Here is a 20,730-nt window from a genome sequence, read left to right on the forward strand (position 1 = left end):
AGCAAATGAAATGTTTTTATTCCCAATCTTGAAATATTTTTTGTGTAATCTATTGGTATAATTTTTAGTGATTCTGAAAGGAATTAATAGTTTCCACCAAAGTTTTACATCTAAGTTTGAATTAACAAATATTCTGAAAATGTTATAATATGACTTATTAAGTTTACTTTAGTAGGCTTTGTGATATTATATTGTAAATTGATGTCTAGTATATACCATAGACCAACATTTGGATTATCTGCTAAAAGTTACTAGCTCATTTATTTTCATTTAGGAATATGACTGCATGAAGAGATTTCCAGGCAGAAGACAAAATGGGATATATCCAGTTAATGACTGTTTTGAGATTGGAGGCTTTAATATATGATTCAGTATCTGGAAAATGTATTCCTCCTAGTTCCCAAGGTCTAATATGATGATAAAGAGCTACTCTATTTCTTTTTGGAAACCACAAAAATTTTAATAATATTCTATTAAAGTCATTTAATATCATTTTGATTGGAGACATGGGAATGGATTGAGCAATATAATTGATCTTGGAAGTAGGATCTTCTTTATTAGTTGTAGTTGTCCTCAAATTTTAAAAACAATTTGTTCCATTTTTTCTATTTGTAATTTTATAGAAGATAATATATTTGTATAGTTTGTAGTTAGGGTCATATCTATGTTATTGCATAAGGTTATTCCTAGATAATTTATGGTTGGTAATAATGTGCCAGTTATGTGAATTGTATTAAAATGTGTCATATGATTTTTATTTAGTATCATATATCTGGATTTTTTATTACTAATTTTTAGACCTGAACTAAGAAAAAAAATTGTAGCTAGTAAATCTAATTCTTGAAGAGATTCTTCTGAGGGTCTTAAAGTTAAAAGAATGTCACCAGAAAAAAGCATAATTTTGGAATTGAAATGACTATGTATCTCAATACCAATTATTTTTGGTGAATTATAGTAATTGCAAATATTTCAATGGCTAAAGCAAATAATAAAGGAGACATAGGACAACCTTGTTTAGTTCCTTTAGTAATTTTTATAGCCTCTGAAGTGAATGTCCAAGTTTTACATAAGAAAAGTTGTTACTATATGGACCTTTTATCAAGTATATAAAATTGAGAGGGAAAGTTAAAAAGTTCAAGTGATTTGAAATGAAAGTCCCGTTGTAATGTGTCAAATGCTTTCTCAATGTCGAGAGCAATTAAAAGTGCTTCTTCTTTATCCCTATTAATAATATCTATTAGAGTAAGAATTCTTTGAATATTGTCATGTGTTTGTCTATTGTAAATTAAGCCTGTTTGATCTTCATGAATTATATTTGTTAAGGATTTCTTAATCCTATTTACTAAAATGGAAGTAAAGATTTTATAATTGTTGTTGAGAAGTGATATAGGTCTATATGAACTGCATAATGTGGGTTCTTATTTTCCTTTAGAATAGGAGTAATTAAATAATATCTCCAGCAGGGAGGAATTAAATACTGGGAATGAACTACATTCAGAGTGTTATGAAATAAAGTTAAAGCTGGAGATAGAAGCAATTTATAAATGTCATTTATGATTCCATCTATTCTGGGAGCTTTATTATTTTTGATTTGTTTGATTTTATCTACTATTTCTTTTAATGAAATTTATTTTTGTAAATTAAATTTTATATTTTCAGATAATTTATTTATGTTGGATAAGTTTATATCTATAGCTGTTGTATTTGTATTTGGAGGATCACAAGTTTGAAGATTAGAATAATGATGTTTAAAGGCATCGAGAATGTCACTAATATCAGACACTGCTTTATTGTTTTTACCTTCATGTAAACTTTTTGTAATACTGTCACCAGTTGATTGTTTTTTAACCCTCATAGATAAGTTATGCATGTTTTGGTGACAATGAATATGAGTTAATTTTCAGTTTTTCTAAAGCTAGATTAGTCTTGTGTGTTAAAATTTTATTATAATTGTTGTTTTATTGATCTATTCTTGTTTTCTTAGTGGTTGTATCAATGGAATCATCTATATTTATATCAATTAATTGTTTTTGTATAGTTTGTAATTCTGATTCCCATTCTTTTGTTTTATTTTTATACCATGAAAGAATTTTACCATATAAAAAGGCCTTTAGTGTGTCCCATAATATTACTGAATTTGTGTCCTCTAAATGATTGGCTTCTAGGAAATAATTTATTTCAGAATGTAACCAAGGTTTAAATTGCTTTAAATTGGTAATGTAGGCAGGAATTCTAGTTGTTATATTAAGTCTTTTGAAAACAGAATCTAACTTTAGGATAAGAGAATTATGATCGGAAAGAGGACATGGAGAAATGCTAAAATTACTTACTTTTGAGTTTAAGTCTTGGGATATGTATATTTTGTCGATTCTAGTTTGAGTATTAAATCTGAAATTTCTATGAGAGTATGAAGGAGAGAGATTATCCTTAAAAGTGATAGTTTCAATTAGATTTAAGTTACCCGTCCAATTTTTAAGAGCTTTCCCTATTGGGGAAAGATGAAAGGGTCTACTGCTTGTGGTCTCAGAATTATCTACAATACAATTGAAGTCACAACCTAAAATCAGAATCCCTTTTTGAACTCTATTGATTAGTTCTGTATGTTTCTTAACTGTTGCCATCCCTATACCTGGAAACCAGTAGATATTCACTAGAGTCCAAATTCTATTATTGTAGTTTATTATTACTATAGAAAGCAGACCCTCCTTATCTTCATGATTAAATATGATTTGAGGCATGGAAATAATTTGTTTCCATAATATCATTACACCTTACTCCCACCCCTTCCTCTCATCCTCTGTTCTACATCCCATAAAGTGACATATCTCTAACAACTCAAACTATACATTTACCTTCCGTACTCCTTATACTCTATCACCTCACCTCCTATCACTCACAATTACCTACTCCCTATTTCCATCCCTCAAACATCACTCTTAACTCAAGTACTACACCACAACCCTATCTATTAATTTGTCTCTCCATCCTTCCCCCACCACTCCCATTCCTAAAATAAAAATACCCCCCCCCCTTTAAAACAAAACAACAAAGTCTACTTACTCAAATTAAAACCCCATTACAAACCTCTACTTCTATCTGGTGACATTCATCCTAACCCAGGCCCTACAGACCCTACCCTGAACAATAACCCCCCTGTATCTAAACCCGCCAACCCCTCCAACCCAAAAAGCAAGTACAATTCTGCTCTATCAATGTCAGGAGCTTTGTAAATAAAGTTCAATAACTCCATGCTTGGATGGCTAACTATACTCCTGACATAGTTACCCTAACTGAAACATGGTTAAAACCACACCATCTGGACAGTGAAATAATCCCTCTTGACTATAATATCCTTAGATTAGATCGACCTAAAAGAAAAGGAGGAGGAGTCTCCATAATCTACTCAATTGTCTCTCCCATATCAGTCCCATACTAGACTTACCCTGCTTCTCACCAGCTGAATTCGTACTGACCAACTTTAAACTTAACAGTTTCAACACCATAACTGTTGCAGCAATCTATATCCCCCTGGTTATAATATTAACATACTTGAGAACATCCTATCTCACCTCTCACATACCATCCACCATGAAATAATTATACTGGGAGATGTTAATATTGATTGGCTTACAATGCAAGCTCCCAATACTATTTCCTGTATAAACCTACATGGGTTTGAGCAGCTAATCACAACCCCAACCTAGATTAATAAATATCACCTACCTAGCTCTCTTCTTGACTGGATATTGGTCTCCCACCCTCAAAACTATCATAACTCCCAAACTCTTCCAAATGCCCTCAGCGACCATTGCCCTATAACAGTTACCAGACATACTCCCCACCTTACCAAACCTAACAAATTTATTACCACCCACTCAATTTCCCATTTCTGTCCTAACTCCTTTATTTACCAACTTTCCGAAATTAACTGATCATACCTCACCACTCCTCCTTTAGATTAAGCTGTCCACTCCTTCAACACTACATTCCTAAAAATTCTTAACTCCCTTTCTCCTGTTCATACAATTAGAATCAAATCCAATACTGCTCCCTGGCTCACTAAATCAACCAGAACCCTCAAGAAAGACTGGGATAGGATTTGGAAAATATGGACTAAAACTAGGACCCCTTCTCTTCCTCAGAAATATAAAGAACTCAGAAATAAAATTAAAAAAATCCATTATGACAAAATAAACTTCTATGCCAATCCTCCTCCTTCTACTCTTAAATCAGGCCCAAAGAAATTCTGGAGCTCTATTAAACAGACTCTTCATCCATGAAACCCTTTATCTCCTAACCCATGTCCCAATGCAACACCAGAAGACATAGCCAACAAATTTAACAATCATTTTGTAAACTCAATAACCTCCATAATAAATTCTCCTCCCAGAAACAAAACTAGCACCCCCACAAACTCTATACCTCTTGCAAACCCTCCTAACTCCTTCTCTCTAAAAGCAGTATCAACTAACTATGTAAAGTCATTACTCTCTAAACTTAAACCTTGCGCCCCATCTGTTGACAAGCTACCCTCTTACTTCCTGCAGATTGCCTCTGAACCTCTTGCCTATCCTGTATCCATCTTAATCAACCAATCCATTTCTGAATCCTATGTCCCCACTGTGTGGAAGAATTTCTTTACTCTAACCATTTACAAAGGGTGCAACTCCTCAGACATATCCAACTTCAGACTGATTGCTATACTCTCTCCACTCTCAAAAATCCTAGAGAAATGCATTCACAAGCAGATAATGCATTACCTTCACTGGGAAAACCTTCTCACACCCACACAGCATGGTTTCCATCCCAAGCATAGTACAACTACTGCACTCATATCATTCATCAACATGGTCTCCCTAGCTTGTGATAACAATGAACATTTCTCATGCCTACTCCTTGAACTTTCTAAAGCCATTGACACTGTCTCTCACCCACTCCTCCTAGATAAACTCACTAACTTACATTTCTCTCCCCCTACTATCTCCTGGTTCTTCAGCTATCTGTCAACCCACCAGCAATCAGTTAAATGGCTCTCTGCACTATCCTCCCCTCTCACTGTACAAATGGGAGTGCCCCAAGGGTCCATACTTGGGCCACTACTCTTTAATGTTTTCACCAACTTGCTCTACTCCTTTTTTCCCCAGTCATCTCTTGTGCAATATGCTGATGGCTCAACTGTTATAACCATTGCTGACAACCCAATTGACCTCAACTCAACTACCCAGGCATCCTTCTACACCATTGAGACTTGGCTTAGTGATAACAAACTAATACTTAATCCAAAAAAAAAAAAACTAATCTCCTACTCTTCCTCCCTAAAAACATCTTTGCTCATTTCCTCAGTGCTCTATTTTCTCCAGAATATTTTGACAGGAAGTTTTTCAGATTAAAACTCCAAAGTTGGTGTATCTTTAGATTAGTAGTTTAATAACAATTTTATTTAGTTTTTGAAGAAATTAGATAATTTAATTTCCTGTTATTTGGTGTAGTTTAAGAAGCTCAAAAAAGTGCTGCTTTCAGTTGGCCATTCAGGCTCCACCCCCCACACACATCTTCCATTATTGACAAGCATTCTATACCTTGTGTGATGTATGTCGGAAAAGACTCTGTGCACTCTTGAATGGGTTTTCTAAAAAGCACATATTGCATTCTGAATTTTCTTTTGGGACTCAAATATGTTGTTAGCTTTGTTTTTGGATTATGGTGTCTGTCTCTTTTAGCAACTTATGTACCATGAATATCTTTACTTTTACCAGCTAAGTCTAGCTTCTTAATAACCTAGAATTACCATTTCCTCTAATTGCAATCACAGAGGGAGGAATTTGTTAAAGTACCATGATGTGTATACTTTGTTGCTCACACTGCAGTACCTCCTCCAATTCACCATCCACCCTAACAAGGTGCTGCATGGTTCACTACCACAATGTCATGCAACATCATGAAGGGCTGACCCTGTGGCCATGCTGAATGATAATGAGGCATTCCACAGAGGGAGGCATGAACTAATTAGCCATGTGGTCTCTTCCAGGAACCACCTTCAGGAAGGCATGTACATGGCAGAGTGAGTAAAGAAATCACTTGGCTGTATAGATCAGAATGGCATGGCATGTTTGAATTTGGTGGGGGGAACTATTAGACCACCAGGGATTAATCTTAAAATAAAGTAATGGTGCAAATGGCAGTATGGGGATCAGTGGTAGGGGAAGACTCTAGACAACTACAGATTACTATTAAAGTACCATACTGCCACCAATGACAACACAAGCACTGAGAGGTGGGGGAACACTGGACATCAGAGATAACATGAAAAGTGAATTACTGTAGCAGTACCAACATCATAACAGGGATCGAGGGATGGGGCAAACTCAGAACACTAGGGATGACTCACAGAATAAAGATGAGTACCAGCTTCAATGGTAGTAGGGGATTGGAGGGTGGGGAGATAGAGTAAACCATCAGAGATTAACAGATACATGCCAAAAATGACACTCCAGCTATTACAACTGTAGAGAGAACCATGAAATGTCAGATAAGGTAGAGGCAGGTACTGGGACTATGGTGTGTTTTCATATTTATGTACTTGTGAATGTGAAAGACTGACTAGGGGAAGAAATGTCACCATCTACATGAGCAGCAGACTACTAGGTTGTGGTAGTAAATGTGATTCAGTGAAATGCAAATTAACTGATAATGAGGTCTTAGCTCATCCCTGAAACCATGCCTCTGTATCTGAAATTGGCATGTTATAGTAGAAAGTCCTTTCTAGCATGAAACATATGGTTCATAGTTTCATAGGAGATTACTAGGCTAACAGCTCAAGAGCCCTTACAAGCCTAACCAGTTTTACCCAGATTTTACCCAATTTGCTATCACTAGCAGAAAGATAACAGAGGTCATCAAGTGGGCTTTTGGCAATTTTTATAGACCGTCTCTTTCCATAAGGAATATGGGCACCACCCCAGAAGTGAATTTGCAATTTCCCATCCATTTGTCCAGACTGTGCTTGAAGATGGTCAAGGAAGGGCTCTGCTTCACATAAAAAGGAAACCTATTCCAGAGGAAAGGCAACCTCTGGAGCACATATCTAGCTCTTCAACATGATCTATTAATGTCAGAGTTCAGGTTTAGATCCTTGCAGGGGGTAACCTTTGTCCAGTTAGTTTTGAGAATATGCAACATTTTCATCAGGGCTGGGTCAGAGACTGCATTCTAGGTCAGGCATGGATCATCCCTTAGTAATCAGTGGGAAATTGAATAGAGTTATATGGTTTTAATTGGTCTGCAAATGACCCATTGGTTATACCCTGTATTTTATTTGGGAGAAACCTCTGAGGACGCTCTAACTGTTGCAGTTGCCTGGTGAGGTACATGCCAAACGGTGCCTTCTAGTCGCTTACTGATCTAATGAGGGCCAGGACAGTGGTAGCATGACATCATTAGATCTGGATGCTATGCCCTTACATATAAGCTGAGACACATAGAAAGATTTTCTCATCACCATGGGCACATGGTGGTCAAAGTTTAGATTACTGCCTATCTGAGTACTCAGATCTCTCTGAAATGGGTCTACTCTTGGGAGGGGGAACTATCAATGTTGCAATTTGCAGGGGTAATTGATTTCCCAAAGGGTATTAGTATGGACTTCTTAGCATTTAGTTTGAGGCCATGGCTCTAAAACCAATCATTAGTCTATGTCAGTCCTTTCTGTAGGATGTCAGCATCATTTGGGGAGTCAGTGACTGTCCCCAATTTGAAGTCATCAGCAAGCCTGGTCAGCCAAAGGCAAGCTACATTTGCCTTGATATCTGATAAGTATATCCCAAAAAGTAGGGGGCAAAGCACTGACCCCTGTGGTAATCTACTGGTGACTGACCTCTTGCTGGATGTGGATTTCCCCACTCTAATAACATGTGCCCTAACTATGAGCCATTTGACTATCTATTTGGTAATGTGGAGGTTAGTGCCCAATGTTATGAATTTATCTATATTACTAGAGTGTGTATTTTGTCAAATGCCTTCACCAGATCAAGGTAGGAGATATGCATTGACTAACCCTCTTACATGGCCTTGGTGATCTTCCCAAGGAAGACCACCAGACTGAGCAGGCAGGACCTACCCTTGACAAAGCTGAACTGGGTCAAGTCTAGAGTCTGGAGATTTCCTATGTTATTGTTAATCAGGTCTATGATTATCCTTTCCATAGCCTTGCACATGAGGCTAGTCAGACTTATGGGTCTGTAGTTTCCTGAGTCCATTGATGATCCCCCCTCCTTGTGCAGAGGGATTACTGTTGCTGTCCCCATTCTACTGGGACAAAGCCTATCTGGAGACTGTGATAAAGTAATGATCCAAGTGAGTCTACTAAGTCATGTTTCAAGCTATTTAATAGGCAGCCTAGAATTCCATCAGGGGACACTGATGCTTTGTTTCTAACTTTGAAGAGCACAGTGATGACATGCTCTTTGTGATAACAGGCAAAGGAATTGCATGGAGTATTTCAATGGGAGTGACTGGAGGTGCTGTTGGGTGAAATCTGAGCTGAATTTTGTCAACCAGCAGGTATGCTATTTGGCTGACTATAGGTACTGTCATTGACACTCAACTCAGCAAATTGCTGAGTGTTTCCCTTAAGAGTATGGACATAACTAAAAATGCTTTGTGGTTGTCCTTTCCTTGGGAGTCTATTTTAGTCTTGCATTTAGCTTCTGAATACTTGACTAGCTCCTTTATTTCCCTAAAAAATTGGGATTAACAAGTGATTTTCCTTCCCTGTTGTGCACACTTCCTTTGTCTTCTAGACAGGAATTTCTTCCTTCTGATGTATAGTGTATTAATGCCAGATATCCACCAGGGTGACTTGTTTTTCCAGCTAGACCTGGGTTTAGTTTGGTCAGGTACTGACATTTCTATGCAGTTAAGTGGTTGCACAGTGCATTTGTATATACGTCTGCACATGCCACCATGCTTTAGGGGTTAGGGGAGCTTTAAAATTAACTAGGCTATCACCTAATAGAAGGGAATTTGCCTTGGAACAATTCTTTAGGGTTTTTAGGGTTAAATGGGGGTTCTAGCATTACATTTATTTCAAAGGAGACTAATTTATTATCTGATCTTACCATTGAGGACATTATGCTGGGGGGGGGTGCAATGCTCACCCATGTTTGTGTGTACTATGTCAATGATATTTGATTCCACATTGGGAGTGCAGACCAACTGTTCCAGGGCATTTGCATTGACAAGGTGCAGGAGTCTCTTAGCCTGCATGTTTGTGGTTGTGTATGTCTCCCAGTTCATGGAGGAGCAGTTAAAATCATTCATGAGTATTGTGTTGGGCTGATTGATAAGTGATTCCAGTAACTTCAAGTATGTGGAGTGGCTTTTATGGTTCATGGTTGGGGACCTGTAGCTAGTGATGATATTGTGGTGGATTTTGCCTGTGGTCAGCTGGACATGGAGTAGCTCAAGCAAGTCATCCTGCTTAACTAATCTTGATGCGTGATATTTTTCTTATTTAAATGGAAGCACCTCAACATTATTTTTTTTTTCATTTTCAGAAGATGCTAATGTGTGATTGGCATTGTAGCATTGCACTGCCAGAGTGCTTTCTGCAGCCTTGAATCACATCTCTGTAACTGCCCAGATGTCAGCATTCTCCTGGGTGAGGAGAGCATCCATTAAGTGCAGTTTCTTGTTAAAACTCCTAACACTGAGCAGTAGTACCTTCAGCTTGGCATTAGCAGAATTTGTTATGTTGGTAGTTCTGTTGGTTTGCCCCTGCCTAAAAAGGCACTGTGGGGGTGGCTAATGCTTTGGCCATTATTCCAGATTCTAGTGGTGACATGTGCAGACCATCTCTGGCAATACATCATGGTCTGTAGATCATGTCATCCCAGGCAGACAGATACTGGATCCCCTTGGAATGATATCAGTAGCTAAGCTATTTACTGAAATCAGTCATCTTCTGTTTGTATTATGGCAACTTTTTTTTGGTGAGGGTAGAATGCTGTTCAATGCAATGTGACACATATTTAGAGAGGTTCACCACGTTTCTCTTCATATAGCTCACAGAGGAACATCTCAAATCATTCATACCCACATGGACTATGATTGAATCATACTGGTACTTGTGTTTGAGTGACCTCAGTGCTTGTGTGATCTGGTGAATCCTGGCCCCCTGACTGGCAACTGACTTTAACCCTCATTTTAGCCAACCTGGTGAGACGAGCATCTATGTGTCCCATGATAGAGTCTCCTATGAGCACGATGTTTGAATGTGCAGTGTTTTGATTTAGGGGCTTGCTTGTGGAGACATTGTGATGTATAATTTTATGTGTAGTGGTTGGCGTTGACATAGTTTAATTTGCATGTGGTTTCTGATGACAGAGTGTGGGATGTCTCTGAGGTTTTGGTAAGTTACTTGTGAGTACCTCCGCATATGTGGGTTTATGTGATGAGACCTTGAGGGAAATGATGTGTGCACTGACAACTTGTTTGTCATTTGATTTGTCATTATGTGAGATTTGTGTCCTAGTTTTCATAGTGCAGCTACACTTTTCACATGCTGTGTTTGTTTGTTTCAGGATTAGGTGGTTATTAGTATGCATGAGATGACTGCTACATTGCCTCAGGATGCCCATGGGTAGATAAGGCTGACCACAGAGACAGCAGGAAATTGTCTGTCCATGGTTTCAGTTTTTTTTTTTTTTACTTTGTGTTTAACCAGGGAGAAGAGTGAAGAGGTTTGACTAGACTTGGATGAAAGCACACCGAAGAAGAATGGGTATTAAACTCAGTGTGAACTGCAGCTATCCAACAAGGTGATGCTGCTCTGTGTGCAACTTAGATGTTCCTAGAGCAGCAGAGGGACTGGGGAAAGTTGCAGAGATACTTATTCTAATGGACATTTTAACTTGAAAGTGTTTGCATTTATACAGGGCACTGCTAACTGTTGCATGGTGGTAAGCAGTCTACCACAAACACTTCTACAGAATCAGAAAAACAAGTTTTACAGCAGTAAGGAAACCAATCAGGAAACACATAATAAGCTTTCAGCCAGAGTCCCCAACTCAGATAGGTTTGCTACAGCACATTTCTGCCACAAGCATGTGGTCAGAAAACCATCTTAATGGAAAAAAAAGTATAGTTTTAGAGCTCAAGTGCAGGGAAACCACACAATCTAGATACTAGTAAAACTAGCAGACACAATGTAATTAAGTATTACACCAGCAGTGTAAACAGTTCAGCTTTGAAACATGTCTGAGAAATGTAACAAATAATACAGTATTTTTAGAAATAATCAGCAGAAGTGCAACATGATACTTACTTTCATTCTTTTGGCAGCAGCTGTCTTTAGATGCAAAGTATTCTCTGCAACCCTCAGGCAAAGTAGCCAAACCAAGATCAGCTCTGAAGAAATGAGGAATAGTAAGCACTTTAATGAATTCTCAAGATAGTTTTCATACATGTTGTAGAATTTAAGGCCTAAATGAGTGTTCATTCCCTAGATCAAGTAGTGAGAAAGTTGGTTGCTACACTTACATTTTCATTCTAGTTTAAACATACTTGATTTGTCTATGTTTTCATGTGTTTGATGTGGGCTGTATTTTGATAGATTTAACCTACACTATTGTTTGTTCCTTCAATTGCAGTACACTGAAATAGTGTTGCTCTGCTTGGAGTCAATGTATGCTCTTGATAAAGTGTTGAATGCAATGGAATATTTTGCTGAAATGCATGTCTGCAGACTATACATGAACTCTGCCCAGGAAATTGAATGTTTTAAGTTGAACAAGACTTTTAAAGAAATTTTGATTTAAGTTGAGAAATCATCTTCCAGCAGTCTTTTCTGTAGACTGCCAACTAACGTAAGGTCACTAACTTCAGTAATATGAAGTGATAAAATATGTTTTAGGTTTAGATTAGATCTTATTTTTTTAGTTTATAGGTGCTTATCAGGGGTGGCTCATGCTATAGGACTGCAGGACTGCAGCCCCCCCACCTGTAGAAGGAAAGAAGAAAAGAAATAAAAAAATGAAATACAAAAAAAAAAAAAAATGCGAGTCCCGGAACTCCACCCATGCGTGCTTGGAGATCCTGGTACTCACAGAATTACAGACTGCTGTGTTAGGCAGTCCGGATACGGGAGAAAGGCATTTCTGCCCTGCAGCCCAGAAGTCTGTGCGGTGACAGCAACACAGAACAGAAGGACACCGGACTGCATTGCCTGCAGGCTGGAGCCTGCAGCCTGCAGCCTCTCACGGGTGCAGGTGGCAAGGGCCTGAATTCCCTACCCACCACCATTTGTAAAAAGTTTGAAGATTTTTGCCTCATCTTTGTTCTCTTCCTCATAAAATCTGTGGTTCCTGTATGTTTTTTAACTTGCAAAGTCAGTAATGCAGTGGTGCTGGTTCTCTGGTTTGATTCTTGGCTGTGGAGTATGCATGTCCTCCCATCTTACAAAGACATGTGTGTGGAGTGTTTGCCCCTGCTCTGCTGAAAATTGGCTTTTGTTCCAAGTCAGACTTTCCTGGTTAACAAATGTTAAATAAAAATAACAGGCATTTGAATTTCAGACTTCATATTCTTCAGAAAGTACATGGTAACACAAAACCTTTTATTCCAGCAATTTTCTAAGTTTATAACATGGATATTTGAAATTTGTCCCTATTTTGGGGACTGTATTTCCCCATTATTGGCTTCATCCAGGTTTTTTGTGCTAAGGTTGAGAGCTACGGTGAGAACTGAATTCACTAAATGGTAGCCATTTAAGTTTCAGTCTTCCTCTCTTTCACAAAACAGCTGATTTGGCATAGTGGTATGTTGCTCTGACTGTTTTGCACAGGGTCCCCTGGAGGTCAAGACTTGGCAGTGAAATTTATGGTGGTAACACAGCATTTTGTTCTAGCAACTTGCCAACATTATACAAACAATGTTTAAAATGTGTCCCTGGCTTTTGGGCTTTTGTCCCCGCAATAAATTTTGGCTTTTTCCAGATTTCTTGTGTTGCAAAGTTCAGAGATACAGCTGAGTGTCGAGTAGATTTTATAAGGAGCTGAGAGCTGCAGGGGAATAAAAGTTTAGTGCTGCTTATGGTGAGGTGGCTTGCATTGTTAATACCACAACAGGTAGTTTATTTGCTTTTGATGCAGAAAGGTGTGGGTTCTACTCCCACAGTAGGCAGATGCATTGTTGATACTGTACTGCCTTGTAAAAGGGGTGGATGCTGCAGTCCTTTGTGGCAAAGACACTTAGTAACTATGAACCTGTTATCAGTTTGCCATCCATTCCCTATTGCGATATTACTAGCTCATCATTTTTTAAATGCAACATAGGCAATATATTCCTCAAGGGCAACAGGCACTTTATTTGTAGATGAAACAATGACATATAAAGTTGTTTGCTAGAAGCAACCTCTTCATTAGTTACAGATTTCTTTAATGTGGAATTATTTAGATGACTTTTACTTCTTTAGAAATTGTGCATATTTTCTGTTACTGGTGGACTGTAGAATTTGAGTAGACTTTTATGATGGAAATGTTCTGAATTGGGCAGTTTTGTCATTATTGGTGCATGCATTTTGTTTCATTGTTTACTGGAAAAATGTTGAAAACAATACATTTAAAATGTCGTCTAACAACTGTACTGTATTGTACAAGAAATAATTTAATACAGTCAGGAAGGTGTATCAAAGAGCATGAGTATGTTTCGTGCTCAAGGTGACTATTATTTGAAAACAGCCCAAAGTTAATCTTTATCTGCCACTGGCAAAATGTATTTTCTTTGAATGTGGTCTTCAATGCTGTTTCAATTAATATGATTTTCAAGGGCAGGGCAGTTTGATTGCTAAGTCTATTTTCATTGTGAGACTGCATTGCTATGTTTAGCAGATATCTATTAGGGTTTGTGCTGTAAAATGCAAAATAAAACTTTCAAATGAAATCCAAATCATCGCAGAAGTAAAGCAGTATGCACATTACAGTGTTTATGGTAAATGGGGTGAAATAACCAAGGAATGGGACATTGGAATGGCTGCAGGGGGAGGCTCCATTCGACCATGAGTTTGTGAGGGGGGAAGGGCAGGAAACTCAGACAGCCCCAGCTGAACTATACCTCTCAACTCTCCAGATTTTTGCTTCTTATTTTTGGTTTGTTCCACATAAAATTTGTTTTCTGGCAAATCATTTAGGAATGAATTCACTAAATAATGACAGACATTGAGTTTCAGACGTCATAACCTTCAGAAAAATGCATGCTAAAGCAAGACCTGTTATTTTATCAACTGTCTTAAGTTTATACAAGAGCAATTTTTAGTACTGTTTGGACATTCCTCCAATATATTTGGCCTTGTCCAGATTTCCTGCATTAAGAAGTTGTGAGGTATTTGCAAATAAATCGCTTTATAGAATTAGGAATATCCAAACCTCTCAACTGTCCCCAATTTTCGTCAAAATGTTGCTCTCCCCCTAATAATCCCACCGCAAAATGGCAATTTTAGAAGAAGATGTGGAGGGTTTACAATTATAAATAACTGTAATGATCAGAGTTATAGTTTGCTTTTATTTCGGAAATGCATGTAGATGCTCTTATTTTGTCAGCTGCTCAAGTTAACAGTACTAATATTAAAAAGGTGGCCCTTCTTTGACAGGTTCCCAGCTGTATTTCGTGACAATTTTATATTTTTGCATCACATTTTTGGTCTGTTTTTGATAACATTGTGGTTTTCTTGCAAATTAGTGGCAAATCATTAAAGACTGAAGTTAGAAAATAATGGCAGACATTTGAGTTTCAGATTGCATACCCTTCAAAAAATTCATACTAATGCAAGACCTACTACTATTCTATTATCTTTCTATGTTTATAAGAGCAATATTTAAAAATTGTCCTTATTTTTGGGTCTGTGTCCCACTTCTGTGTATGGCTTTATCCAGATTTCTTGCTCTGAGGTTGAGAAGTGAGTGTCAGAGCCATCACCATCAGCCAGAGACATTTCAAATTGTGACATACTTGTTGTACCCCACTCCCCATTGCAGTGGCTATGGATGTGTCCAAACAAGGCAAGGAGCAGTTATGCAGTTAAGTGTGCAGAGTGTTCCCCCATTCAAGGTTGACCACAAGTACGACTGTGGCTTTTCATCTGTCCTTGATTTTGCAGAATGTTCTGGTTTTCTGTCATATTTTTATACTGTTGATTTATACTTCTTATTATTCAGAAAATGCATGCTGTCCCAGTACCCTGTTGCTCTGTGTTTAAGTAGCAATGCTTTAATGACCATCATGTAAGCTTGTCGGAGATTGTAAGATGCAAGTAAACTTTAATAAGCATACCATTAAAGAATTACCAGCATTGAAAGCCTTTCCGTTGTTGCCATGCAGAGAATATTTACATAACTAGATAACGTATAAGCCTTAGGCATTGAAATGCATATGACAGCATTTGTAATAAAGGACAGGATTACAGTATTTTCAGAAGCTCATTACATTTGTTGGAGACTTGCAGTCATCTTTGCAGGCTTTACCCATAAACTAAACAGAATGCCAATCTATCATGTGTGGTCCATAACTTGCACAGTAATCCTTTAAGCAATTTATCTTGAGCTTGTATCTTGTTTGTTGTTCATTTTTTACTTTGATCCTGTTTTCCCCATGAAACAAGTAGATAGTTGTTGTCAGGCAGCAGGTCTTTTTTGGATAAGAAACATTTTTACAAGTGGGGGTATCACAGAGATTGCTACTTTCAGCATGTTACTTGATAATTTTATAAAGCTGAATATAAATTATAATTAGAACTGCAGTGCAAGGAGAAGTGGCTTGAGCTGATGGATGCTTGTTTTTTTATACTTGATTTTGACTGGCAATCTAGTAATGTATTTAAAAAGTAATTTATTTTTTCATGCCTCACAACCTTTGTGTTTCCATCTAGATATTAAGTAAATTGTCATGTAGCCAATGCATTGAAATATTTTTTCTTCTACACTTCATTTTGTCTTAAAAGATAGAGAGCAAATCTTTCTTGGAACACTTAAATAAGTACATCATCTTAGCAGATTCAATAGTAAGTCGGTTGTCTCATCACAATCATGTGAATGTCTCTTAACTAACCACAATGCATTGATCACAGTGCTGCTTTCAAAATTATAACCAGTCTTTATGAAAGTACTAGCATGGTAACTGTCATGATGTCTGTAGCTACCATCCCATGTTTTTGTTTTTTTTTACTCCACATGTAAAATAAACAAGTCTGTTGTTTTCACTAATATGAAACTGTATATGTGATGTGTGCAGAAAGAGCACCACCACCCCTACTACTGTTATCCCAAAAACAAGCTTCATCTAAGGGATTTGAAAAGAAGCCAGCATATGGGGGATTTATATTGCAAGTGTCTTTTGGGGGAACATTGTTTCACTTCCTACTTCTTTTCTGAAGCTCCAAAATATGTTTTTTTTTTTATTTCAGGAATTTGACTAAGCTGGTTTTGTCACTTGAATCACATGTCATTGACAACAGGATGTGGAGTCTATTTCTGCATCTGCCCCTCTTACTTTCTACTTATCTGTCAGGGAGATCAGTTGTTGATGCCACTCACCCTGTCAATCCTCTTCTTGGCTGCATTTTCCCTTCACGTGACCTACTCTTTTTTTCAAATCACACAAAAATGTCTGTTATAGTCTAATAACTCTTTAAGCATCATTCCACAATCAGATTGTATTTTTTTCATAACTTCTAAAAATCAACCTCTCTAAATATATGATCATGTCACTTAGTGTATCAGCTACATTCCACCCTACCCCATTTACCTTGTGCCTTTACCTAGCAGGACACACTGTGAAATATAACAGTCTTTCAATTATGTAGACCTAAATCACATTCTGTGATCTCCTTTACTGTCTGTACAGATACTCTGTGGTTGAAAACCTGAGAGCTAAAAAGGCTGCATATTCTGGTTCAGACATTACTAGACTTGCTGCCCAAGAAAAGGCACAATTCCTACACCTAGCACAGCATATTATAGCAATTATACCAGGTATCTGTGACCAGAGCAAAATAAAATGTGCACATCTCTTGCCACATGAAGACAGCATCATTGCTGAATCCTGTCAAGAACTATTTGGTTAACACTAATCATTTGGGTTCCTCACTGTAGTTTTATTTTTTGGTCAAACAATACCTTCAGATTTGCAAGCCATTTGGAACTCTATACTCTTGTCTTAGTTCTAAAGTCTCCCCTTTGCTTTTTACCTGTGACATGGGCTATGCAGCAAACATATTTTTCATCCTTAGGTCCAAACAATTAAAAAAATATCTGTTACTATCTGATCCACAGTGCCTTCTATAAATTTCATTACTTAAGTTAAGTTTTATCAACACTCTAAATCTTTCATCAGCAAATGCTACAATACTTCATTTTATTTCCTTGGACTCCATGACCTTTTTCTGTTAGGCATTCCTGACTTCATCTGTTTACAAATTCCTTTTCTTAGACTAGCACACATAATGTCTTATGTTATGCATTACTCTTTGATGTGCACTTAATAATTTTCCTGTTGTTTTAAGATGTATTCAGTCTTTTTATTTTTTGTATTGTTGTACATCTATTTTGGATATATTCATTGCACATTATTTTATTTTGAACATTTGCTTAGGAGTGATGAACAAACATAGTTTTATTTGGTATGCTACAGCTTCCTGGATATTATTTAAGTAGATAAAGAAATAATAACATAATGCAATACTTATCTTAATACATGATGGAAGCCTGTGCTGCAGGGACAGTTTTTTGTGATACAGATAACACTGACAATGATCAGCTTGTCAGCCATGTTACAAATTCATGCTCACAAGTACAGTGGACAACAAAGACAAGTGTTCACTGCATCACATGAGCCACAAGCAGCTGAACACTGAGTAAGTAAAAGACAATTAGTTAAGTAGTGTTCAAGCACCTTCCCTATCAAAGATAAGCCATGTGATGTAGTGAATGAGTGTGCCGTTTTTGTTGTGCTACAACAATGATGCACAACACTGTTCTGACTCACATCAGTACCACCAATTGCAGGAGGACTAACCGTTAGAGTGGCTCTACCCTTTGAGCTAGCAAGTAATATGTTGTTATGCATTAGGGCCACTTATTGTGGGCCACAGTATTTGCTGAGAGCTGTGCTACTACATAGGGCAGGATTCATGAAGCCTCTGTGTAAGAGATACATGGCTTACACGGAGGCTGCAGTTAAATGGTGTGATGTCACCATGTCATGCATATGCATGAGGGCATGCTGAATCACACCGAAGGCTAACACGGTCCATGGAAGACAGTAGGGGGTGTGCCCGTAGGCCAAGCCCTGCAAGCGGACATGCCCCCAGAAGAGTAAAATTGCCCAAAGTAAACACCCACGACAGAGGCCATGGAAATGTGAATAAACACAACACAACACATGCACCCACAGACTATGAACATAAAAATATATAAATGAACATCTTATATATTTGTTTTTAAACGTAAAGATGTTTGCCAGTGAGTGCGCTCGTTTGCGCGGGCGTGCTTGTAGCTTAGCCACAGTTAGCAATCAGTGGAAAAGGATATAAGAACTAAATATGCAAAGTAAGCCAAGAAGCAATAGCGTAGCGATAGAGACGTCGGCTGAAGAGCAGGCATTCATGGTTCGAGCCCCCACAACACCAACTTTTATTTTTAGTAAAATAAGCATGAAATAGTCCATTTATTTTAAAGAAATGTGAGATAAAATAATAAAAAATGCCAGATGTGCCTATAGCTGAGCTACAGTGTAACAAGGTGAGTGCATCTGCCCGTAGGTGAGCAGTGGTTTAACAGGTGCAAAATGAGTGCCCAAAGGTGAGCAGTGGTTCAACATGTGCAAAATGAGTGCCCGTAGGTGAGCAGTGGTTTAACACGCTGAAACTGTGTGCCCCTAGCTGAGCTGAGTGTAATATGTGTGCTGATAGCCAAATGAGGCGTAAACCAGCGCACCCCATTTGCACGGAGCTGCGCACCGCGCCAACAAGCTAACCGACGGGCAACGTTGAGCAAGCCGTATCAAAACTGTCTTTACACAGACACACCCCTCAGCCTGTCTAGACAGTCATAAAAAATAAAAAGCAGTGGCCAGGTTTGAACCCAGGATACTATGCACCATAGTCAAGGTACTGAACCACTAAGCCATGACAGCAGTTCCTAGAAATGCAGTAATAGCAAATATATAGGAATGAATACAAAGTGGAGCATGACAAAGCAGGTTTTGTGAAGTTGATACAATTCCAAAATGGCCAATCACAGATATGTGCGGGAAAAACGGCATATATAAGCCCCATAGGTGGGAATACACAGCATAAATGATTGTAGAACTGACTTGCAGCCAGAATGACAGGAGTAGGTGAGGGTAGTTGTTTTCGAGCACAGAGGTGGGGCATTGAGGAGTCCAGATACATGGTCTGGCTCCTAGTCCACAATCATGAGGCCCAACTCATGCAGGGCCAGGTCCTGTGGGCAGCATATAGGGCTGAGGCGTGGGACCAGTTGGCTCATGATCTCACCAGTGCCACAGGGATTCCAAGGACTGGTGAGCAGGTTCGTCACCACCATGCGGACCTGAAGAGATGCAAGCAGGACCAATTGAACCTTTGGATCCAGGAGGCCCGGCAAATGCCCAACGCCCCACTACTGAGTAAGTTACATGCAATTATGTATGTAAGAAATTAAACTAGCTGATATTATGGAGATGTGTATTCCAGTATTACTTCATTTATATTACAGCTGCAGGTGTCCGTTCTGCGAACCGCAGAGCCTATGGCGATAGGCTGGTGTGGTTGCGCCACCAGGCGGGTCAGTAATCCTCTCCCAGTAACTGTAAAGAAATATAAAAGTATGACAGTTAGCAAAAGAGTGCAGTGTAGTCACTAAGTAATAGAATGTGCAAGTAACAAGTGTAAGAGTGTTTGCAAGTATTGCTTGATTACAAAAGTGTGTGGCAGTCTGTAATCCAAACAGAAAAATGAAAATGTCTGAAATAAAGTCTGAAATAAAGATGCCCCGCCTGTAATATAATAGTACACAACCAGCAGCAGGCTGAAAAGTACAGCTGCAGAAGATGAGCAAATCACATGTGTGAAATATACCCCTGTTGAAATACTGAAACATGACAGAAGTGAGACTGCTGGAAAGGATTGTAATAACTACAGGTAAAACATGTCAATAAAGCCTAGAAGTAAGTACCATCCTGAATAATAAAATGAAAACAAGTGAGAGAGTGTGAGAAAGTGTTATGAATCCACCAATAAAGTAGTAATAACCCCAGAATAAAGTATACTGCAGTCAGTACAGTATGAAATGCATGTGAGAAGCAACACTAAGCGAAATCTGTTCAAAGTGTTGCTGCAGCTGGAATGTGTATCCCAAAATCTGGATATGTTGCTCTCAGTCTGCAATATGCAGATAGTATGATTGTCTGACATACCAAACATCCACAGTTGTCTATAGATATATAAAGCAAATGTAGCAGGATGATGTAGCTAAACAAAGCCAGATATGAATGTGTATGAAGAACAATAAAATGTATATTGATGTAGCAGTAACAGTCCTATCACCAAATTGAAGTAGTTATCATATAGGAAACTGTAGTTAGAACAGTAGTGTGCATATATGTGCAGCTATTAGAAATGTACAGCATATGTATTGGTATTCGAAGGTGTTAATATTATTTTCTTCACCCCACCCTATA

The sequence above is a fragment of the Protopterus annectens genome, chromosome 9.part0 (genome assembly GCF_019279795.1).
Source record: "Protopterus annectens isolate FY-2018-M chromosome 9.part0, PAN1.0, whole genome shotgun sequence".
In the NCBI taxonomy this organism is placed as follows: domain Eukaryota; kingdom Metazoa; phylum Chordata; order Ceratodontiformes; family Protopteridae; genus Protopterus; species Protopterus annectens.